The sequence below is a fragment of the Passer montanus genome, unplaced genomic scaffold (assembly GCF_014805655.1).
Source record: "Passer montanus isolate IOZ18808 unplaced genomic scaffold, ASM1480565v1 scaffold2, whole genome shotgun sequence".
NCBI lineage: Eukaryota > Metazoa > Chordata > Aves > Passeriformes > Passeridae > Passer > Passer montanus.
This window is the reverse complement of record NW_024366591.1, coordinates 4429086-4454047: the sequence shown is the minus strand read 5'-3', so window position 1 is coordinate 4454047 and position 24962 is coordinate 4429086. Positions and strand designations below refer to the sequence as shown.

Sequence of the window (24962 nt, the reverse complement as noted above, 5' to 3'; positions counted from 1 at the left end):
CAGTGAGGCATTTGGACTGTAGTCATTTTGATTTATAGCAGCAGGAACAAAGCGAGAGAGTACAGACGTCAGTGCTGCTGCTGATCTGGCAACAGAGACTTCCTAATGTACAAATGACGTCTTTCACTACACAATTCCCTCTCTACCCTAGCTAGAGACAGGGAAGCATACTTATTTAATGCAGTGTGTGCCATCTATACAAAGGTGTGTATACAGTACTAAGTGCATGCCATAGCATTAATTTGAGGCACACAGTTTATATTTCACTGTGCTTTTTTTCGTTTTGAAATGAATTGTCCATAACGGTAAATATGCAGTGATTCACTTTTCTTGCCTCTTACAGACAGGACAGACACGTGTGAGTTAAAGCTGATTGTGGAGGTGGCTGTTGTGCTTTAGCCATACAGTCCACAAGAAATTGCAGTGAAAATATTAATTCATTTTCTATAGATCACCAAAACACCATGAGTGGTGTTTTATTCACATCTGGCCCTGGGGAGGACTTTGAATAACTACCACATGGGTGAAAGGCTCTATATATTCAGGCTCAGCTCCCTGTACCACTGAGTGAAAGGAGGACTGTTTTGATAATTAATATTGAATATGGGTGGTGGAACAAAGCAGGTCTCCAGAGGAGAGGTTCTTGTCTCAGTGGCAGTCTTCCAAATTCCAAGGCTGAGTGTAACTGTCTATACCTACTTATCTGTATGCAAAGATTCTGACAGTTGTCCTTTTCAAATGGCATGAAATATTTCACTAACTGAACTCTAGACTCAATTCAGCTGGGTAAAGCAAAATCTGGCAGTCATCACACCCAGGGACCAGGGACCACATGACTCTGGTTAATATGTGGCTGCATTTCATTAGTAGCTGGAGTGATTCCTGTGCATATAGAACCATAGCCTGTATATCTGCTAAGTCTTTAAAGCACTGAGGATGAAAACAGCTCAATGCAAGATAATGGTCTCAATTTAGCATTGCAATCTGCCAGCAAAGACTTAGAGCAACTTCCAAGGCAGAGCAAAGGATGACTTGTTTCAAACCTGCTTCTCCAAAGGCGTAGTGCACTTGTTCTGTGCAAAAGGCAGGGAGCTGCCCTGTCCATCAAGCACTCTCCTCTGCCACGTTGACAGGGAAGAGGGACTATTTTTGCATGGACAGCGGGCCCCTTCCTGCTCCACGAGCATCATTCCATTGTCAGGATCATACAGCATGCACTGGCAGTGGCTGCCCTTGCTCTCACAAGGTCATCTTTTAATGTGGGGAAATGAGCAGTAACTCACCCTTATTAATATGTGCTAGTGCATGTTGTCTGTCCCATCTCCCATTTACATACTTGGAGATTGAGAGTTGCATTGCTCATAATATGAAAAATATGCACAAATGGATCACAAGGTTGGTTTTGCTGCACTGAAAAAAAATAGTAAAAAAGGGAAAAAAAACCCCAGCTTATGAGAAAAGGCAGTCAGAGTGGCAGAATGTAAACAACCATGGTTAAAGTCAGGCTGCTTGCCATCTCAGGAACTCTGTGGGAGCCCTTCCAAATGCCTGTATTTCCTCAAATGTCCTGCAACTGGACCAGATTGCTCAGCTGCTTGCTTTATATCTGGTATGATGAGCCAGGGCTTGTCTGAGACCCAGAAGACCTCTGTCCTGCATATCTTTGTGACCTATCTGTTAAATGGATAGCTATTGAACATCCTCACTGACACACTGTAAGTTAAATACAGCTGAAAAAAGAAGTGAGGTAAATGCAGTTTTATGTATAAACCAGGTGTTAAAAGGCATAAGTGCATTCCTGTTGCTGTGGGGATCCCTACTGCCATCCAGCACTGTTTTCATGACACTGAATTTGGTGTTTGGTTCTTTTTTTTTTTTTTTTTTGGTTAGTTGATTGTTGGGGTTTGGGGGTTTTTTTGGGTTGTTTGTTTGGTTTTTTCCTGTTTGGTTGTTTGGTTTTTTCCTGTGTGTAATAAATGCAAACAATAAATTTCAAATGCATAGTGAAGCTCTTGCTGTGCACAAGTTATTCAGTTGGTAGATTTCTTCCTCTATTTAGAAATTTAGTTTGTGGTCTAATTGCTTACACTTTTAAGTTTGTTTTTCTTGTATTTAGGAACAGAATGGTTATTCAAAGTAGTTGGATCTACATAACCAAACTATCTAACACTTTTGGGATTTGGATTGCCAGAAAACAAAAAATATTTGCTGTCATATAATTGTTAATGTACTCAGCACTCAGCTGGAGGGGAGCAAGGGTAAGTGCAGCTAGGAGGATGCAGAAATGGCTGTGCCTTCTATCACTGGGACATGGACAGCACCAGACTCGTTTGCAGTATAAATTAATAGTCTTTAGGCTGCTCTAAATTATCCAGCTGATCTCGACCTCAAAGGACCTTTATCTGCTGGGGAGGTGCCAGGAGGTGGAAGTTAGTTTCTGGCTCCTGCATGGCGGCAGCAGGGAGGTGCAGGATCTGTTCCAGCTGTTTAACGTCACCAAGGATTCCTGTATAAGAGGGCAGTGCTGTGCCAGCATCACAAGCCAGCTTTGCAGCAGCTTGGCACTGCTGCAGTTAAGCTGAATTGAAATGGGGCAGGGTTTGGCCAGAGTGTGGCTATGCATGCTCTTCCAGCCAAATCCAGTGATGCTGGAATTCACTGATTGTCATTGACTTTAATAGGACCAGGACATTGTCCTCTCCACCAAGCTAAGCACAGATACATTCTGAAGTAGGGCAAGGCCTGACCCCCACAGAAATCCAGGGAGCTTTGCCATTAAATTCTCCAGAGGAAAAGAAACAGGGTGGAAGGAGACAGTTGGGAAGAAAATGCAAATAAATAAGTTTTGGGTTTAACTGTGCCCTCAAGCCTTCCATCTGACCTTGGTGTGCAGAAGAGACAGGAGGCCGAGGTTATGCATGCAACTGAGGACGTGCACAGAGCAACCATTTTATAAACCATTATTCTTTAGAGCCCAAGACTTGATGATTAATGGAGGGGGTGGTGAAGGCAATGGCAAGAGAAGAAATAGTGGTGGGTGCGTGGATAATGTACAAATGCTGAATGAGTGGGCTATTAAACAGGAGGGAAAAAAATAAAGGTTGCTTTTCTGGGAAGAGAGGGAAATCCGTTATGATAGTTAGCTGAGTGTATGCTGGTGCAGCCTCCTGGTTCCCGTCTCTGTGCTGCAGTGAGAGGGAGAGGGGGAAGAAAATCAGGGGTGGGATTTGTGCGTGGGGGTTGGCCCCTGAGGAGACGCGTGCCTGGAGGGGCACTTGATGTGTGTGAAATAAATAGCTATTATTCCTCAAATAGTTAATTTTTAAAATAAAGGGGGAAAAAAAAAGGGGGGGGGGGGGGGTTGGGGGGGAGGATGGGAATCTCCTCGCACAAAGGAACCATAAACGCACCAACAGCATCGGCTGCATGAGCGGGATCATGAAAAATAAATAAATGCCAGTAAGGCATCTCATTGAGAGAAAAAAAAAAAGGGGGGGGGGGCAAAAAAAAGCAAAAGATAATTTAAGAAGAAAAAAAGGCCTCCACGGGAACGGCAGGGGAGTGGGGGAGCGGAGCGCAGGGCCCCGGTGCGTGTCGCTGAGGCAGTATTGACGCAGGCAGCTCTGACGGCAACAGCCGCGGCGGGGGGAGGGAGGGAGGGAGCAAGGGCGGGAGCGCCGCGCTCCTGTCGCCCCATCCCCATCCTCATTTTCCCGCAGCCGAGGGCGAGGCGCTGTCTGCCTGCCATCCCTAGCGCTGCGGTGGGGTGGGGGCATCGCCACCCCGGTGAGCGCTGTGCTTTGGGGTCTTTTTCTGGTTTTTTTGCACCCCGTTCCCCATCCCTGCGTCAAGAGTACGGGCTGTGTCCTTCCCGCCCAGCCTGCGTGTTCCCGTGGGCTCACAGCACCAGCTTTCATGGATCCGAACGGTGAAGGCTGATGGCTGTGAGTAGGAAGTGTGGATTGTCTGGGAGTTACTGCTTTACAACTTGGGAAGCAAATGAAAGCCTGCTCATTCCTTCTCTGCGAGTTTGTTTCTCACGGCTTATAGGAAATTTGGGGCTTGTGGCCTTCAGGGATGAGAAATTAATCTTTCCTGGGAGTTTCTCAAGGTTTTTCTTGTACAGTCTCTCTAAGATGCAAAGAAAAACAATGACTGTATTGCTGATAATACCAACATTTAAGGTATGCTTGTCTTTGCAGCTGACGACTTCTCACTTAAGAAAGGAGAAGTGAAATCCCAACCCCAGGTTTTTCTCTGCAACTACATTGTAGTCATTGGGGTTTTCCCCTCAGCCAGTTTGCAGATGACAACAAGCCAACTGGTGCTATTGACACACCTGAAGGATGGGGTGCTATCCAGAGAGACCTGGACAAGTGGACCCATGCAGTTTTAACAAGACCAAAGGGCAAAGTGTGGCACATGTGTTGAGGAATGAACAGATTGAAAGTAGCCCTGCTAAGAACTTTTGGGTGCTGGCTGGTGAGAGGCTGGACATGATCCAGAAATGTGCACTTGCAGCCCAGAAAACCAATCGTATCCTGGGCTGCATCCAAAGCAGCATGGGCAGCAGGGAGAGGGAGGGGACTCTGCCCCTCTCCTCCACTTTAGTGACACGCCACCTGCAGTGCTGCATCCAGCTCTGGGGTCCTCAGCACAGAAAGAACATGGACCTCTTAGACTGACTCCAGAGAGAGGTCACCAAGTTGATTAGAGGGATGGACCATCTCTGCTATGAGGAAAGGCTGAGAGAATTGCATTTGTTCAGCCTGCAGAGGAGAAAGCTTTGGGGTGATCTAACTGTGGCCTTCTAGAATGTGAAGGGAACCTAAAACAAAGACAGAGAGGACTTGTTACAAAGGCGTGTATTGAGAGAACAAGGCAGACTGGCTTCAAACTTAGAGTAGGTTTAGATTAGATATTAGGAAACAATCTTTACTGTGAGGGTGGTGTGGCAGTTGTACAGGTTGACCAGAGAAGCTTAGATGCCCTATTCCTGGAAGTGTTTAAGGTCAAGTTGGACGGAGCTCTGAACAACCTGGTCTAATGAGAGATGTCTGCCGACAGCAGGGGGAACTGGATGATTTATAAGGCCCCTTCCAGTCCAAGACATTCTATGATTCATGGTTTGTCTTCAGGACCAGGAGAGTTTTCATAAAATGGTGAAAGGTAGCAACAATAAACTTTTTGCTGTGGTTCCCTGCCTTTAGTGTTCCAATGACTGTTAAGCATCCCTGAAAATACTTTATTGTCTCAAGGACTGATACTGTGCTGTTCCCAAACATTACTTAGAAAGGACCTCACATGTTGGGGTCATCAGTCTGGTAACTTTCAGCTCTCTAGCTATTCACTACAACATTTTTATGAAAAGGACCATGCAAGTAAAGAGTTTTTCCCCCTCAGTCAAGTAGGATGATTTTGGAAGAAAAAAAAAAAAAAAAAAAAAGGTGATGCACAGGACCTGACTGGAAAAATCAGAGGCCAAAACAGTGTCTGAATCTGACAGGAAACTGATAAGGTGGCACACTGGTGTCAGGACATTCATAGGAGCAGGCACAAGCCCATGTCACTTGATTGTACTCCCATATGCATCAGAGCAATCTGGAGGCTTTTTTGGTTAAATATGTAGATTAACACTGGTGAAAGAGGAGAACCCATTCTTTCCTCCACTGTGTTCTCCCCAGAAGGGTCCTGTCCTGTGTTCTACTAAACTAGTGAAAGCCAAATTTCTGAAAGAAAAATTCTGTTCTTGAGGAAGTGAAGAATGCTGAAGGTTTTTATGGAGCTTTTATTTCAGAGTTTTCTGGAACATTGTTTAGACTTGTGACTATGAGTATTGGTGGTTTTTGCTCTTCCTGCCTTACATTTTCACTTTTATACAGTTTCAAGTAGTGAAGTGGATGAACTAGTGTAACAGATTTTTCTAACAGTTGTAGTGGGCTTCAATGGTCATGCAGAAAGAACTGAGGGGGTAATGTTTTAATTTGAAAAAAAAACCCTCCAATACAAAGACCTTCCCAAAAAACTCAGTGTGTTTAGAAAAATCTGAATTAGTTCCCATTAAATTCACTAGTGAAGATGAAAGTGAAAAGAACTTACAAAGCAGAATTAGAGGTTCAGGTGAGGAGAGGCCTCAGTCAAACTCCTGCTCAAAGCCAAAGCTGAGAGATCAGACCAGGTTGCTTAGCCTAACTTGTCATCTTCTCTCATGCACAGTAGTTTTAGAGCACGCCTAACATAGCTGCCACCAGTGATAAATTTGAATCTCGGGAGTCAGATCCTTCCTTTTCTCATTTATACTCGTTTTGTACTTTCTGGGAGTAGATGCAGTTAATCCTGCTCTATATTAGAAAAAGGGGTAGAAAAAACTAGTGCTGTTGAATCAAAAGGGAAAAAAATTATTTGTGTATGGTCACTGAATTGCCTCTTAAAGACTATAAATATTTTGTTGTACCTTCTCCTTTAAATTTACAGTGTATTTTGATAGTATCAACATTTAGTGGATTTTTTTAGTTTATTTGTTTTTTCGTTCTGCTACCAAGTATATGCAGTATATAGAAATACCGTCAATTATCTTTTGAGAGACAAGACCATCAGGGTAGATTTGCTATAGATTAGAATTCCTAATAGTAGTTGCATGTTTTTCACAGAATTTGGCTTTATTCTGAATTCCTTAAATAAAGCATTAAAAATCATTGAATATATAGAGTGGAGCTTATCTTGCAGAAACATGCAGTTAGAATTTTTTTTTTTCCTCCATCTTTCATAGAGTATTGTGATGAAACAAAAAACCTGTAGCTTGGACACTGGTGGGGGTTTAAAAGCATAACTCTTGTGAACCACTGGGACAGTTGAGATGATATTGCTTAAAAGCAGAATGAAAGCAGAATGAACAGTAAGAAGAAATTGTGTGATTTTCCAATACTGGAACTACATATTTTGACTAAAATATTGTGATTCCCCCACAGTCTTGAAGTTTGCGCTTTTTTTTAAACTGAAAACCAAGGATAATCTGAATCTCAGTTGCTTCTGCTTATTCCTATAGAAATTATATGTAATCAAACATGTTTTTTTACCCAGATGAATTTGAGACCTTACTGCTTGAAACATTTGAGTATAAGAAACGTCAAGGCAGGCTCTGTGCTGCAAAATATGCAGGCCAGAGGAAGTGGGGAAGCAAAGCAGGTAAACCACCTTGGTGTACTCCCCAGTGCAGCTCTGCTGGTCTGAGCTGTTCTTTACTTCCCAGGGATGCTTCCTAGGTCTGCCTCCCAGCCTGATGCTGTGCTGCCAGGAGAAGGTAAGAGAGCCCTGTGCTGGCAGCTCCTATCGCAGACTCTACCAGCAGCCCCCAGGGGCCTGGCAGGGGCCTCTGTGTCTTGCCATAGAGATTGTGAGCTGTAAAGAAGGCTAGGGAAGGAAGAGGGCTATAGAAGTAAATAAAATAAATGAGGAAAGAAAGGCCCTGGATCTGTGGAAGAGAGCATGATGGAAAGTGGCAGGGCCATAGCCCAGTGTGGCAGTGTTTGAAGACCAGAGAACTTTGCAGACAGTTTTCTCCTATTTCAGCCCTTTTGGTTACCTAAGGTACCACAAATTACTTTTCAAGCATGGAGTATTCCATGTACTCCCATCATCATAGAAACTCTCAGTACCAACCTTCTCATGCTGGGCTAGAAACTAGGGAAGCTAGAAATATTTCAGTGGAACGACCCATGGACACTGACTGACAAGGCAAGTGTGTGCTTCCTCTACTGGGTAGGGGATGTTGGATAGTATCTCCCAGAAGCAAGGGATTTGTGGAATTCTTGCTATAGAGGAGCAAGAGATGGAGAAGAGGCAGGGAAGGTGCTAGAGAATCAGAATTGCTGCCAAAAGGAGGTGGGGAAATTTCTGTACGCTTTCCTCTGTCTTAAATAGCTGCTGCCCTGAACACTTCCATTCTTCTCAACAGGGAGGTGTGTGAAAATCCAGTCAACAAATTCACAGCTCTGAAAACTGGTAACAGCTCAAAGAAGTAGCCATACTTCTACAATTAAAAAGGCTACTACAAAATGATAGGTAAGGTTTATGAGGAGACACAGTTTAGGACTTGGTGGTCACCAATGTTGAATAAATATGAGGTTTTTGCAGAAGTTGGAAGGAAAAGTGGACAACATAACTTGATCCTGGAAGGTGAAAACACCCAGTTCCATGTAACTTAACAGAGGAAATTTAGCAAGATCTTTCTAAATAAATGTACCTATCTTTACCTGTGTGTGAAAATAGAAAGAGAAATGTTGTGAGATTAGAGTACACATTTCATGCTGAAAGAACAGCATTAAAAAATCCCAAACAGAGACATGGCTTTGTATCTTGAAACTGCCTTAGCACTACCTTCCTTCTGTGCCGTATTTCACATGAAACTTTTCTGTAAGGGATGTGCTTTTCACCCCCTTCCTTTGAATTGTTAAATTAGGAGATCAAAAAGGTGGTCATTTTCACACCATAAGAAACTGGGAACTGCGTCAGTCCTGTGAGTTCTCTTAGTGTTATGTGTCAAATTGTATTGTGTGTAACGACAGTACAGTGGGGCTCCTTGATCATTATTACTACTGCAAATTAGCCTGGGTGGTGGAAAAATGACAGATATGGTGGTAAATTCTGGGTTTTGTTTTTAAATTGGGAAAGTGGATAAAATAAAAGAGTGTTTGTTTGAGAAAGATATTTCAGTTTTAAACCTGCACTAAAACTCTCTCCATGGCCTTGCTCAAATCACTTAGTGAAAAACACTGTGATTTTCAGTCCTACCAAATAGTATCTTACTATGCAAGAATTCCCACTGAAAGCAGTGGAACTACCCAGGAATTAAGGCACTAATCAAATGCAAAGATGACAGAACAGACTCTTCCCTCACCACTCTCTGCTGCTGTTTCCCAACTTAAAGAATGAGGATAATAAAGTACATGAGCTGTTCTGGGTGTTGTAAGGATACATTAGCTCATGCTAGCAAATCACTTTGAAGACAAACCCAAATGCTCTACAAATGCTAAGGATTCTGCCAAGAAGTGCAGGCATGTATTCACAGTTCAGGGACACATACCAAAAACCAACTTTGAGTGGGGAGAGGGCATTTGCAAGAAATAGGCATCAATGATACAGACGTCTTCAATATCTGAAATGCTGTGTTATAAATACACCTCATAAATACATACAAAGAAAAAAATTCCAAACTGCTTGGGAAAAGTGATAGTATGGCTGCATGAAAGAGAACTTACTCTCTCATTGTGTTGTTTGTTTTATACTTGTTAAGTATTTTTGGGCCAAACAGTTCTGAACTGAGTCAGCCATGTGAGAAGAAAAGTAAGAAAAAGCAAACTTGCAATATGAGATCTTCCTTGATCTTTACGACCATTGGATTTGGTTATTTTCTGAGTCTGTACAATGTGTATTGCTATTTCTATGTCCTCCAAAGTTTTAATTTAGTGTATCTTTCAAGATGCTGTGTTCAGATTGGCTACTCAATGAAAACCATTATGAATGGTCCTTTCTGGACACGACTGAGAGGCTAGGCTAGCAATGCTTAAAGAAATAAAGCAGAAAGTAGTGTTTGCAAACTGAGTTATATTTATGGAGGGCATTTTGCCTGACTCTTTCAATTATTGATTCATGTGAGACAAACACCCAAGTCTAAATCAATAAACCTGAAAACACTTCTAGTCTATCTCTGTGTACAACTGTGTGACTTAACTCCAGGTCCCAAGGCTGAATTCTGAAAACTCAAAAGGAGGGATGACAAAATGTGATGTATAGATTCCTATTTCCCTTCAAAAATTTTAGATCAGGACCTTCTTCTCGCCTAGTGAAAAGACTTTGGGCACTATATACTGAATACCACTTACTTCAGTTTGGTGATATAAGCCAACCACAAGAAACAGTTCATGTAATTTTATCCAAATGAATTTACTGCAGTTACTGAAAGTGGGTAGCATAGAAATTATTGAGTAATAGTATAGAAATTAATTGTTTCTCAGGGTGTTAAAAATTAACTAATATCAGAGCTCTCATGTACATTATTAAGCATTTTTCCTTGAGGCCTACCTGTGTGATAGGTAATCAGACTGCCAAGAAGGGAAGGAAGGGAGCATTTCTCTGGAGGTGGGAATGATTACTACTAGAATTCTTATATATATTAAAAATATATATATATATTTAAGTAATGGTGACACACCAAGAAACCCCAAACAACTGGTAAATTGTTTCAAAGTGGTACTATCTCCACCCCAGAAGTCTTTGCTTTTCTACTCTGGGCCTTGCCAGTCAACCAGCAACATGACATCCTCTCCCCTTGTTTTGTTTCCCTTTAAGACTATCCCAAAATGACTTGAAGTGCCCAATCTCTTCTAGACTGTGAGTGTAGAAAGCCAGCCTTGGCATAGAACATGGAAACTGGTTCTGCATTCCCTTTATTTCTTCCTCCTTCTTTCCTGTTGTACATATGGCACTTTGTGACATGGTTTTAGTGAGCATGGTGGTATTTGGTCAAAGGCTGGACTTGATGATCTTGGAGATCTTTTCCAACCTTAATGATTCCCTGTGTCAAAGGTTTTTAACTGTGGAAAAGGCAGTGGTCCTCATCTTGTATGTAGTGCAAAGAAATTTTTTAAAGAAGTGCTAGAAGTGACTGAAACAAAAGCTTTTCTTTGGCAACATCTAATAGAGGGGATGGAATAAAATCCCAAAGGGATTAGTTAGACTTAGTTTGGCTGGACACAACCTCAGAGATTATTGTTTGTGGATTTATCTTGTTCACTCCATATCCTCCCCCCCGGAGATGATCTATTCTGGATTTCCATGATACTATAATGAAAATATGATGTGTCATCAGGGTGAACAACTTAGTGGAAACTCCTGTGTAAAGGCAGATCTCGATGGGAACTTCCTAAAACACAGATGCAGAATAATACATCTTATTTTGTGATAGATATATTATGAACTCTGTGCGCTGAATGGGTGGGGAAAAAATCCATTTAGTAATGTAGTACTTAAGATGAAATTAAATAGAAACTAGCATAGGATTTCCCCCAAAGCTTGACAAATACGTACAATTCTGGTCTCCATCAATTTTTTTTTAGTATCTCGCTGAAGGGATGTGCTACTAGGTCACCAAAACCTCCACAAATTATACACAAAAATAAATACCTTGCTAAACCAGACTGTGTAAGAAATCAAGCACTTCCTGCTAATGATCTGAAAATCTCCCCTTTACCATGCAGCCAATCTCATCAGAGCTTTGTGTGGGCGATTGTCATAGAAGGTATCTCAAGGGCCACCACAGGTACCAAAATTAAGATCCATGCTAGCAAGAGTCTTTATGCCTCTCCCTCCTTGGCACTCCAAGTTTGCTGCCTTTTGCTTCTCACCAAAATAAACTTTGAAAGGATAAAGAACCTGGTACCTCCTGGGTGCTTTCAGCAGCTAGTGAACCTGATCTGGGCTTGCAGCGATACCACTTTACATCACTGGTATTTAAATTGTTCCAGCAAAGAACGACTTTTGGGCACGTAGCCACTTACTGCTTGGAATAATCTGGAGACCGAACAAGCCCTGCCCCTTGAGGGGACGCAGAAGGAAAAATCTGGAAAGTGTGGGACTGGAGATGCGGAGAGCAGACAGCAGCACTCAGGGGCCACCTCACACAACGACCGCGGCCCCATCAGCTGGGTGCGGATGGCGCCTCAGCCACCCGGCGCCGCAGCCCCCGTACGGCTCGGTACGGTAACGAAGGCACCCGCCTGGAACGCGATCCCGCAGGACCTTCCCCGCCGCCGCCTGTGTCACCCCCGGCTCCTTCTCCGGCGGGGGGGGGCGCGGGGCAGGGCCTGCCCGCTGTTGTCCCCGCCCGGCTGCGGCGCAGCGCGGACACGCGTGGGCCGGCGTAGGCGGGCGCGGCGCTGCCTCCCCCGCGGCGAGGCCGGGCGCGGTGCCGGTGCCCGCTGCCTCCGGGTAGCTCCTGCCGCACCCGCGCTGTCATTCCCAGGGCAGCACCTGGCGGAAGGGGAAGGGCCCCCGCGGGGTTTAGCAGCCCCGAGAAGCGGCCGCCCCCGCGCCCGGCAGCGCCCCGCCCCCGCCGCGGCTCTGCAGCGCTCTACACACGCGGTCGAAGCCGCGGCACTGCGAGTATATGACCCTGCGCGAGAAGGAGTCCCCTGTTTCGCATCGGGTTTTTTTAATTCCTAAGTGCCTTCCAGTGCGCAGTTAAAAAAAAAAAACAACCCCAAAAAAACCAAACAAAAAACAACAAAAACCCAAAAACAAACCAAAAAGCCCCCACAAACCCACACACACAAAAAACCACCCCAAATCTTTGCACCCTATACAGCAAGAAATTGCTACTTAAGAAGATTTAACCATACACCATAAACACTTCAGCATGTACCCGAGTCGAAATATATTTGGAAAGATGGGGGGAGGGCACTTATACACAGCTTTCATCAATGCCTGCTTGAAAAGAGACAGAAATAATTAAGAAAAAAAAAAATCCCTCCCCTCCCCCGGCCCGAATAATCATAATATATTGAAATTTCCCAAAGTCTAGTCAGCTGCAAAAAATAAATGTTTTTTGGTGCTAGAGGATCATGTTGCAGAAGCGTGTGACTGCAAGACCTAGATTCCTTTCCCTGTTTCCCCGTCTTTTTCCTTAGGTGTTTTTTAGCATTATTATTTGCTTTGGGAGCGGAAAAATCATTTTCGCTTCAGCCTCTTGCTAGAGGTCCAGACTGCTTACGTCTGAGCGTCCCTTATCATTTCGGTGAATGGCAATTGAAGCCTTGGTGCTGTTATAGCAATGAAGCTACGGACGTCATTGCCTCCTGTTGGACGTGAGATGTGTCCAAGCATCAGCACCTTTTGCTTAAGAAAAACTCTTTAACTTCCACACAGCCGACAGGCGAGCTTTTCTAAGATCCTGTGGACCCAACGCTGTATTGATAGAGTTGTATCTTTTTATTTATATATACATACATAGGTGAGAATGTGTATGTGTGTAAGTACGTATATATAGAGAGAGACAGATAAATTAAAACCGCAGCTATACTGCAAGCTCCTCTAAAATTTCCTGCTCGACAGAGTAGCTCTCTGCCTCGTTTTGTTAAATACAGCCCGGCGGGAAAGCCATCATCAATCAATTTCGGGTAACAAGGAAGACTTATTGAACACCTTGTTCTCCAGACCCCGGGAAGATGCTGGGCTGCTGGAGCGTGGAAGAGCCAGGATTGTGCCCCGAACTTCACCCACTCGGCAGCAGCTATTCCTAAACAATTTCCCCTCTCCTCCCCTGCCTGTTTGCCTCTCGGACTGACTGAGAATCTGCTCTTTAAAGTTGATCTGAAGGGGAAAGCAGAGACGAGCTTGTGCATAGTTTGGAGGGTAAGTTATGTCCTCGACCCCTCCTCCCCCCAGCCCCTCTAACTAGCTTTGAAATCCGCCTGTAAAGGGGGCAGATCGGGGGCGCCGGGGGACGGGACTCCCCAGGGGAGGGGCCCATCTTGTTCCCAGAGCCGAAAGAGTTACAAAGGGAGCGAGAAAGACCAGCTAAGGGGGTACTGACTCCGCGGTGGAGTATGCAAGGTGCGAATTACCGCTGTCTGCTGCCAGCCGGTTGCGGCGCTCCGCAGTCCCGCTCCGCGCTAATCCCGCAGGTGCCGGGCGGGGTGGTCGCAGCCCCCGCCGAGCCGCCCCTGCCCGCCGGCAGCCTCCGGGGACCCGAGGATCTCCGGCACCCAGAGCACATGAACGCTGCAGGGAATTTTGCCTGCCTGCACCTGCAGGCTCTTCTCATCCCTCCTCCTCTGCTCTTGGTTTTCTTTTTAATCCTCGCGTACTCTCCACACCCCAGCCCCCGCCCCCATTCAGCTTTTACCTTTCACTCCCCCCCTATATGTACATTGCCAGACTCTTATGGAACACTTAGGAGCTCTATTATTGCATGACAGCACATAAGCAATACAGGAAACAGCAGCAGGAACCTGCAGGCTCTGTAACAATTTGCAGCTTATATATGGATAGTTAAAATTATTAGATTTTTATTCCCCAAAGTAAAACGTTTTTGATTGCTCAATAATAGAGAACATTATTAGTCCATTAGTTACTTCTTTATTTTTAAAACCCCAAAAAAAAAAAAAAAACAAAACAAAAACCAAAAAGGAAAAAAAGCACCACCTGCTAACATTTGGAAAAGCAGCAGAGCACTATTACCTCTATCTGTAATTTTCACTTACACACTCATGAATGAGCAAGGAAAGGGGAGACCTCAACAGCCCCTCTAGACAAGGGACTGAATTGATGGGATTGTGATTTGTAGGATTTCTCCACTTAGTCCCTGCCTCCTACTTGCTTTCCAGCCACTCCAAAGTCTCTTCCCCTCTCTTTGAGCAGCGATTTCTTTCAATCTCTCTCGCTCCCTCCCTGTGTCTCTCTCCCTCTCTCTCTACATACACTCATCTCCCCGGAGAGAGAGAGGGAGAGAGAGGAGAGACTCAACTCCCAAACACCGACCAGATGTCGAAGAAACGCAAAGCCCTGGAGGGCGGCGGAGCCCCGCTCCCCTCCGAGGACCCCAGGGCCTGCTTTGGGGCCGGCGAGGAGCAAGGTAGGGCGGCGGAGGCCTGCAGGTGGCCGGGCGGCTGGTGGCCGGGCGGCTGGCGGCCGGCAGCCCACGGCAGGGACGTGTCAGCCTGGCCGGCCTCCTGCAGCTCACCCACACTGGGGTGACTTGGGGCGGACTGCTCCCATCGCTGGGTGCAGAACTGCGGGGCTGCTCCCACCGCAGCCACACCGAACTCGTGGATGGGGGAAGGGGGTGGGAGGGTGGCCGAGGGGAATGGCAGGTGTGCCAAGCAGTCCAGGCTGCCTTCCCCACTGCAGTTTGTCACTAGCATGGGCATAGCCAGAGTGCCTCATTGATTTGTAGCTTGTGTAAATTGGTTTGTGGTGTGCTCCTAGCCGGGGCAGCAGATGAGCTCTAGGCACCTAACATATATGTTGTGGCTTTGCATGGGTCCAGTTTCCTCCAGCAAGCCCCCCGTCCCTGGTACGATTTCAATTGCGTCACGCTGGGGCTTCAAATGCCACTCCTGTAGTGCACTTTGCACCCAGCTAAAGTTGGTTTTACTGTAATTTTCAAGCTCCAAGTATTTGTGGTGAAAGCTGTTCTGCACTTTTTGACAAAATAATATGAATGTAGCAGCCACGTGGTGTAAAATCAGCTGTGCACACAAGTGTGAGGGACTTCTGCAGCTGAATTTCTTGTTCAGCCAGCCCAGTGGGTTCCCTTCCTTTGTGCTTATTTTAACAAAATGGGCCCAGATAAACCAAGCTGAGCTGCAGGGCTTGTGGCTGTAATGCAGAGAGGACAGGAGCATACTGGTTGGATTCAGAGCAGTGTTTCAGGCTGTTGCAAGTGGCTGTGGTGGGAGATGGTGGGTTCAGATCATGGTGTGTGTCTCTGTGCATGCTCGAATTCAGGAACATGGTGTTTTTGCCTGGGCAGGTGTACACCAAGCAGGGAGGGATGGCATGGGTGTGTTTTCCAGTATGGAGTCTGTGGCCCTTTTTGTAAATGATGTGAAAGATCCTAATGTCACAAATCACCCACACTGAAATTCCCTTACCACCATGGATGTGTCTGCTTTTGCAAGGAAATATTTCCAGCACAGTGGTTACTGTGTTCTTCTGGTTTCATTAGAAAGGATCACTGAAGTTCACCATTTCTCTCAAAAGATATGGTTTAGGGTTTATGTGGTTGTTGGTTTTTAATTGCTTGGCGCTCCTACAAGAAAATAACATGTTTATATTGTGTTGCCGTTTCTCTGCTTGAGACTAATCTTGACATGGGACAGATATTTTCAGACCCTGTCAATTACTTTATATGCATGACAGCATTCAGTGTTTTTGCAATGTGGAATTTTGCTGTTACTAACCTGGAAAATCTTACCTCTTCATCATCAGCAGCAGAAGTTAAATACAGAAAGAGGATTCAGCATTCAGAAAGTTTGGTATAGATTACATGTAATTTTAATGTAAATATATGCCAGTAGTGGGTGTAGAAGCACTTTACATGTTATTATGATGCAGTGATGCTTGCTTAGTTAGAATTTTTTTTAAGTGCCTTTTTTTATTAACTCCACAATAATATTTTCTGTAACACATCTGGTTATGTAACAAGAAACAGAAAACATAATATAACTTTAACATAGGATTGTTCTTTTTTATGTCAGTATACACAAAACAAATGAAGTGGAGAGTAAAAAAATACTTGATAAAGTATTGATGTGTATCTAAAGGGAGTAAATTAGATATCATTTTCCTCATAAGGAGACGCAATGTATTTTGTAAATCAGATAGATTGAAAATTCATGTTTTGTACCTAGATAATCCAGGGTCTTGTCTTTTCTATTGCAGTAAATAATGAAATTAGGCAAAAAAGAAGTAGTTTTATTTCTGAGCTTAAATATATTTTTGTCAACTTCTATTCTGTTTATTTTCTTCTTCCTATTTTACAAGGAGGAATGTTGCTTGTTAATTACATTGTCTTTGCCTTTGTAACTGTAGAAACCATTAAGAGTGTGCAATGTATCACGGTCTAGTAGGGAATGTATTTTTATGTAAGATGGTGGGTGTGAGACTTTCTTAAGGCATGAGATTGGAAGGTTTTTTTATTAAGCTTAACAAAAATGCATCTTGCTATGAAGCATTGTGGTTTAAACCTGCTGTTTACAGGTTTACTACCTCTGTGGAGAAGGCATACTTGCTAAATTTTGAGGGCAGGTACGTAGTGTTTGCCTGGAAGCATGGAGAAACCATGTAACACCTGGGGTTTAGCGTTAAAATGTGTGTGTATTGGGAGCGGGGAGGCAGGGAAGGCGAAATGGGCATAAGTAAACCAAGGGAAGAAAAACAGAGAGCTCAGATTTCTGGAGGCTGCCAAATCCTGTGTTCCTGCAGAAGCTGAATGCAGAAGCCTGGCTGTCCTCAGCTAACGAGGTGACTTCTTTCAGTGAAAGAAGGGTGAATGAGTGAGAGCCTGGATCCAGGTCTGCCATGTTATTCTTCTATGTTAGCTGGTCAGGTGAGAGCAGGTGTTGCTAACAAAGAAGTCTCAGACCCTTTAGAGGGTCTGCACTTGTGTTTTTAAATGTTAAGAGAGTGGGAACTAATTCTTACCTGCTCCAGACTGTGCTGGATATTTGGCCAACTAAGTGTGTACTTGCAGAGTTTCATTCAGCTCTTGTTTATCCTCACTTGGCGAAGCTGTGGGTGGATAGACGCTATGTAGGCCACAATACAGATTTTTCAAACTTCCTTGGTGTGGTTTTGTATTTATTATCCTTCAAAATATTTTATGAAGGACTCTGCAATCCATACTGTAACCTTGCCTTTTATCCTGGGCTCTGGTGCCATCGGTTTCAGCCTCACTGGTGTGGAGAGGAGATAAGGGATGAGGCTGCTCTATATCTCCCAGCTTCTCAGCAGCAACAGCCTGAACCTGTCTGTCTGATTCAAGGCACTTCACTGCTTCATCTTATTAAGGGGAAGGCTTATAAGGCTCCCTCCCGTAATCTCCAAAGATACAGTCGCATCTTTTGGGGAGATTTCAGGTTCTTACTTGAGCTGAATCGCTTCTCAGAGGTGCCCCTTTCTTTACCTTGACTGTCCATGAAGCTTAGGGTAACCACACTGGTTTATTTGTGCCAATTAAAGTAGCAGGAATTCCAGCAAGGCTGATAAGGTCCTAGCAGAGAAACCAGATATGATTGTTCAGTGTGATAGCAGGCATGGAGGAGGTGAGATTTGTCTGTTGAAACTCAGCTCTCTGTGCTCCCTTTATAGTCAGGAAGCAGAACTTTTCTAGGGATCAATTCATCTCTTCCTGAAGTGGCAGTCTACTTTTAGTCGGCAGAATCAGATCTGAGAAGTACTGTTTCTGCCAATTGAATACAAAAGTAGTCCAAACATCTAGCATGGATGTAGACAGCTGTATTTCAGCAGATGACTCCTGACTTTTGACCAGATTTTTCAGGCTTCAGTGCAAGTCAAATGACAAAGATATTTTTCAGCTGAATTTGAAGCAGGAGATTTCCCTTCTGGAATAACTGTTCTGCTCAGAATTGTAGCACAAAAAAACTGAAGAAGGGTCATCTTTCTGTGAATTACTTTTTTCCATGAATGTGTTTAAAGCTAGTGTAGAAGATGTGAAGAGAAGAGGGTGTTGGTTTAAAAACAAACAAATAAAATATGGACAGTTCTCAGGACCAAATGCAATATGATCTTGTGCCTAAATTATACATTAACACTGCTCACAATTTTCCAGTGGTTTCTAGATAGAGTGCAATACAGTATTTTGGAAATTTTCTTGCAGAGATATTTGAGCATGATGGAATCAAGGAAGCAGTAATCTGTAAATTCTCATTGGACTGCTCTTTCTCTATTTGCATTTTGTACGAAGATAAATCAATGCATTTCTTCCACTTCCCCTGTGGTCCAGTTGTTCAAATGATCTCCATTGTCATAAATATGAGTTATAGTTGAGAGTTTTCTGTGCTTTACAAAACTGGTCTCTAAAGAGAGAATTGTTGCAAAACTCTTCCAGAGAAAAGGTTGAACTCCTGTCTGCCCACAAGTAAGTTTCAAGATGTGATTACTTTTTAAAAATTTCAATGGTACTGACCATTTACATAGAAGTTAATCATCCACATAAGGAAATGTTTTCAATATTTTGATGGTCTTAGCTATTATTAATCAAAGGCCTCTTGCGGGTCACTTCTATGTAAGGAATACTTCCCTAGTAATTAGTAGGGGGAGCAGTTTATACTAAACTATTCTTTCTGTAGCACTTGATGATTTGTGTGACTGCTTATCATTCACATTTGTCTTGAAATTTGGTATTAAGTTCTGATTATTATTAAATTTAATTTGGGATCATTAGGCACAGGAAACTATGTTCTGCCCTGTTGTTGAAGGCTTACATTGATATAATGACAAACAGAGTTGCACCCAACTTCTGAATCAAAGTTTTCCAAATACTGTCTTCTCAATACAATTAGCTAGAGTATTTATTCCATTTGTTGTTTTATTAAGCAAGTGAATGGTTATTCCTTAGAGCTCTGAACACTGTAGTTGATATTAATGTTTCTCTGATGCAGGTAGAAAAGCAAAGCAGTTCTTACCTTGGCAGTTCTTCACTCTGTGTGATTTGTGACTTCAGTTTCTCACATAATTACTTTTCTCCATCCTCTGTGTCCTGACCATTCTTTTCTTTCCACTTAGCTTCTGATCCCTGAAACAAACAAGCCCTCTCTTGATCATACTCTGGAAGATCTGGCTAATCAGAGTTTGTGTTTAGCAACAGAGGCTTATGTGTTTGTGAGGGCATGGGAAAGGGAAGGGAATTATTGTGCAGCTCGCGTTTTGTGCCGATCCTGTGATAACACAGGAAGAAGTGATCCATTCGACTCCATTCACAGGAAGAAGTTTGTGTCACCAGAAAAAAAACAACAAGAAAAAAAAACAACCCAAAAACCAAAGAAAGAATTGCATCAACAGCTTATTAAGAGTTTTGTTAATGGAAAAGAAGCCATGCTTTCCAAAGCTGATTAGCTCAATGGTTACCAATAATTTCCTGTGTTTAATTTTTTTTTTGTAATCTCTTTCTTCTGAGACAGTCAAGGATCTGCCTTCCAGATGCTGTGAACAATCTATGGGGTCTAACTTTTTCAGAGGATCAGAATTAATGTGCTGAAAAAGATGACAGTTTTATCAACTTACTTCAATTTATGCGATGCTGTAAACTGGGAATGATGCAAAAATGTAAAGCTAGCGAGAATTCAAAATGTTTGGGAAGAGAGATCAGGGGCAAGTATATGTGCTGCAACAGTGTTTGTAAGTGTTCTCTGGAAAAAATACCTTCCTCTGGCATTGCTGCTGACATGCCTCCCCATCCACTGTGTCATAAAGGCTGTTCAGGAGTGTTTCCATTCCCATTTGTTTTAAAGAGATGTGCTAATGTGTGCCTTGGTATAAGTTTATGAGCCTTGTTTTAAGTAAAATACGAAGGCTAATGCTTGAGCATTATGCTGAGTTGGTGTTTCCGTGTAGAAGGGGCCTTTTCTGCCCAGCAGCAGCTGTACTACCTAGTACACCTTGGTCTTTAGCTAGCAAGTCTTGAGGTCACCTGCATTCTAGGGGGAAAAGCTATCCCAGTTGATGTGAGATGGCAAAGCCATACAGAAAGGGGTGATATTTTAAGTACCTGACATAGTTGCTTTGATTGGAAGGTATGACTTTGGGGGAATTGCCAACTTGCCCTATAAATAAATTTGTCCAAACATTTAAATAGTGGAGATGCCTTTTTAATTATTTGTGGGCACTTAGATATTTCAGCTGTGCTGGTCATATGGCATGAATGGTAATGCTATAAAAACACCCAGTGAGACAGGAATCGTAATTTCAGCAAAAAAAAAAACATAGTGAAGAAGTCTCCTGAGTAGCTATTAAAAATGGTGCTTAGGTTTGTCCTTGAAATGCTGGTTGTATAACCAATCTTGAAGCTTTGTGATAACTGTTTGAGACTCTGCTTTGGGTTCCATAAAGTTGCAGAGTAGTTCTCATGATGACAGTGCCATAGCCTCATTTCCATCTGTGTGTGGGAAAGATGTCCATCCTGGCTGGCCACAGCTCACAGATGGTGGTATTCCAGTGTACCTTAGTACACAGTGTACACTAGCAGACTTCCTAAAGTGTTAACTCAGTGTAGCAATTGCTGTTAAATGGAATAAAGTTGTGCAGTTGACCAAGTCCATATCTGGTGATTGCTCTCTCTCTAACTGGAGAGGCAATGGGGAAAGAGCAGCTCTGAAAATGACCTTCAATGAAGACATCCTCCCAACTGCTCAATGAGCCTGAATGGCCTTCCAAAGAGGACTAGGACTCATCTTTGGAGAACCTGGTCCTCAGCTGGACTCTGGTGCTCCCCTGACTGGTTGGGTGCTGCCTGGGAAATGGAGAATCTTGGCTGACAGACGAAGAAGACCCTTGATTTGGGTTGTCTCCTCACACTTGAAGAAAAAGCTAAATAGGGAAGGCAGCATAAAGGGGAGAGAATTACAAAGGCAATTAAATAAAAAATGTAAAAGCTTTGCAGGTTTCCTTCAACTTCTGGTAGAATGAAAATAATGTGTGGATCTCCTGGATTTACTAGGAATGCGTTGCATTGTTTTTGTCTGGTTTTTCATAGCCATTTTCCTCCTTCTGCAAATAAATAAATAAATGAAGCTGCTTCCCTGTTCCTGGTCAGCAAAGGAATCTACCCTTACCATGATATGTGTGAGGGCTAGTCCTGGTCCCCTGTTATAGTGTCCACATTCACCTGATAACTCTGTGTTGACAGGAAGATGAGTTATATTGATGATACCACTTTGGATGGTTTCTGAACATATCTGAGTCCAGCGCTTCTATGAGGGAAGGGAGGAGAGATGCAAAAGACAAGTGCCATGAAAATGCAGATTTATTTTTTAAGGCGTTGTGTTGTTAATACACAAGAATAGAGACTCTAATCTCCAATGAAGCACTTGTTCATTTATGAAGTCACTAAGTGTTTTCAGCCTGTGGCCCTAAAGTTTCTGTACTATTTGAGCATAATCCTGTTTTTAAGTTACTAATGATAATGTAGAAAGCTTGGCAACTCAGTGAGCAACAGTTGTGGCTTTATGCTTGAGGAGAAGAGAGATGTTGTCTGGGTGTGATGAGCTAGAATACAGTTGGTTTGTGTGTTATCACTTCAGTCCCAGTGTGATGGCTAAAAATGTTGATATTTAAGGGTGCCCACACCTTGAGCAATGTGCTCCTAAGTCCATTCCTGGTATGTGTGATCACATATGGAATGAGCAGCTGTATTTAAGGTGTCACGCTGTATTAAAGTCACCCAAACTGTGTTTTACTTGAGTACTGTATTAGAGCTGAGGGGCAGCTGGTAATGGATTGATTCTTACATTGTTGTTCAGTTTGTGTTCGGCCCAGATATAATATGGGAAAGTTGAAATCTGTACATTATGGATAAGAGGTGGAGGAGTCATATATGATAGCACTATGAAGTAATAGTTATATCAAATAGCTCTTTTGTCATAGTCATGATTATGCCTTTGGTTTAGTCTTATGTAGGTTATAGTATTATGTTAGGTTAGAGTAACAAATCTAACTGTTCTAAATCGGGTTGGCTTTCTAGGCTTTGCCCATGCCAAGAATTATTTATTTTTCACTTTTACTGTTTATCCATCTGCATTTTTTTTTGTGTTACACTTCCTTTAGTGTAGATGCAACCAAGATAGGCTTATGTGATAATTATTATTCAGGCTTTGCAGATCTGCTCTGTATATTGTTATTCACTTTCCAATGTCATGTTTTGGAACTAAAGATTGCAAATTAGTAAGTTCAGATGGTACATCTCTGTTTTAAAAAAAGTTTAGTCCATGCAAGCTCTCCAGCTGTCTTTGGGGGAAAAAGCTAATGACTTATCGGTGGGCTTCAACTTTGCTGACCTGGCCATAAGAGGGACTAGGAGCATTGACACCTAGAGGCTATACAGAAATGATTGAATCAGTGGTCTTCCTACTGGTTTTCAGCTCTTTTGTGCCATCTATATAAGATTGCAGGAGTACTTATAGTCTCTTTCAAGGGCCAACCTAACACAAAGCGGCATTGTGAAAAGTCTTGTCTGGGAAGTGATAACTAACAGCTTAATGTGCCTGCAGGGCATGAAGAGTGTCCTCAGTTGTGTGGAGTGAGCTGTGGACTGTTCTCTCTTCTACGCTGATCTTCCTTGACTTCTTAAGAACCTCAGTAATTTCTTGGAAACATGAGAAATGTTGTGCAGGCAAATTTTTGCATTCATTAACTCCAGCGCCTTGTTTACAGTGTTTTGGAGATGTTGGTGAATTTTTTTGTTTGTTTTGCTTGATTCTCTTCACAGTACTTGAAGAACTGCAGCATTTTCTTGCAATGAAACTTCCGATTCCAGGAGGTGGTGCTGTGGCCCATGTAGGGTTTTGAGTAGGGTCATGTGGATTGCATTAGGTTTTGGTCATGGTACCTGAAAAAGGTTCATTCTTAGTATCCAGATACTTCTCTGCAGAAGGGCCTATTTGAATGTTGGCTATTACTGTATTACTTGTCCTTTGACTTGCAGAGCCTGTTAGTTTCAAACTGTATATGCTTCCCTTGGCCCTTGAAACTGGGACACTTGAAAGTGGGATTTCAGTGCCATATGCAAGAACCACATGCTGAGGTTTAGTCAAGGTGTTGAAGGTGCACAGGAGACACAAGAACGTGACCAGAAGAAGGGCCTATAGCTGGCACACTGACAATGTCAGTGCACAGCCCTGCAGATTCAAAATTGCACGGGAAGGTAACTGTGACACAGTTACCACACCTTCCTTTGTCACGTTTGGGGAAGGACACTCGCTGCAGTTAGTCTGCAGTTATAGTTAAAATGCCACAGGTCATCATCATTTTCTCGTTGCTCTGTGAAATACAAAGCTATGGTCCTGGCTAGTGGTAGCTAGTACTTGCAAAGAAACCTGCATGTACACCTCTGCTAATGCTGCAGATGTAGCTTTGGAAAAGATTTTCATGAAGATGTGAAGCTGCTAAATTGAGGGAAGTGGTAGATTAACACTGGGAAGAGGACAAAGTAGTTGTACATATATATATATATATGCTGTATACAACATCTTTTTTTTTTTTTTTTGGGGGGGGGGGGCAGTTTGAAGGACCAAAGCATCTAGATAATCCTTTGTCTAGGCCTCAGAAGCTGATGGTGTAAGTGGTTTCTTGTATGCCATTGCCACATTGTCACAGAATGCTTTTGACAGATGCCATTCATTCTGCAACTGCAACCCAGGCATTGGGCGCTCCCAAGATTTTCCTTGGCAGGACTATGCCTGTTCCCTTCTCACTCCCAGGTAACTGGACATTAATTAGGAAAAGGCTGTGCCTCACTGGTTTGTAAAGGCAGAAGATATGTGACACTTAACCTTTTTGAAATCATTAAAGAATTATAGCAGTAATTTTTGGCTGGGAAACTGCAGTATAAGCAGTGCTAATCCTAAAGCATTATATATTTTTAATTTGGGATTATAATAGGCTAGGACGGGATAAAGAGAAAATTGTAAAGCTTAACATGAAGGAACACTTAATTTTTATTCAGGAGACTTTTTTGGCAAAAAATCACCTGGATCTGCACAGAACCTACAGATTTAAGATGTCTTTGCACAGCCAGAGGCTGAGATCATGGCTGTCTAACTTCAGTTGGATATTCTCATATTTGCCAAGTTTAGCCTTAAATAAATAAATGAATAAAAGGTCATGCTTCTTGCTTTGTTCAAACTCTTGAAATGGTTCTAACTTAATATTCTAGACGACAGTGACCTCCCTTAGAAGACTCTGTCCTCCTGCTCAAAATCCTGCATGGAAGCAAGAAAGTAGCTGTTTAAATGAAGCCATGAAATGTCTAAAGGTACTTTCTGGAGTCCTTTTAAATGACCCTGGTTCAAGAAATATGCCCTACTTACTGCCAGGAGTTCAGTAAAGTCAATCACTGGAAATCTATTAGTTGTGGGCAATTGCAAGCACACAATTGTCCCAACATTAACCCACAAAAAGGAAAATTAACACAAGTTAAGAGTAGTTCTTGCCAGAGAAAGATGAACAAATAGGAGCAGAAGCTGAGTGGGAAGCTTCTAGCAGCAGGAGGAGGGAACTGTAAAGATCATCTGTTCAGACACACTTTTTTATTTCTCCCCCTTCAAGTCCCCAGGTATCTCTTTCTCTCTTACTCATGATTTTAAAGACACAGATGCAAATATACCTAATTTGCTACTGTGAAATCTGTAATAACAATAAAATAACAATAACAACCAGAAGGCAGTTTT

The 24962-nt window shown here is 43.0% G+C and overlaps 1 long non-coding RNA gene across 1 annotated transcript in view; it reads right to left on the bottom strand.

Annotated features, from left to right (window-relative positions):
* The window catches only part of LOC120501276, a 28996-nt gene extending 15145 nt beyond the window's left edge, over window positions 1-13851 (bottom strand). Inside the window, exon 1 of the long non-coding RNA XR_005627252.1 lies at window positions 13620-13851. This is a non-coding gene — a long non-coding RNA (uncharacterized LOC120501276). The remainder of the gene's footprint in view (window positions 1-13619) is intronic.
* Window positions 13852-24962: the final 11111 nt, after the last annotated feature.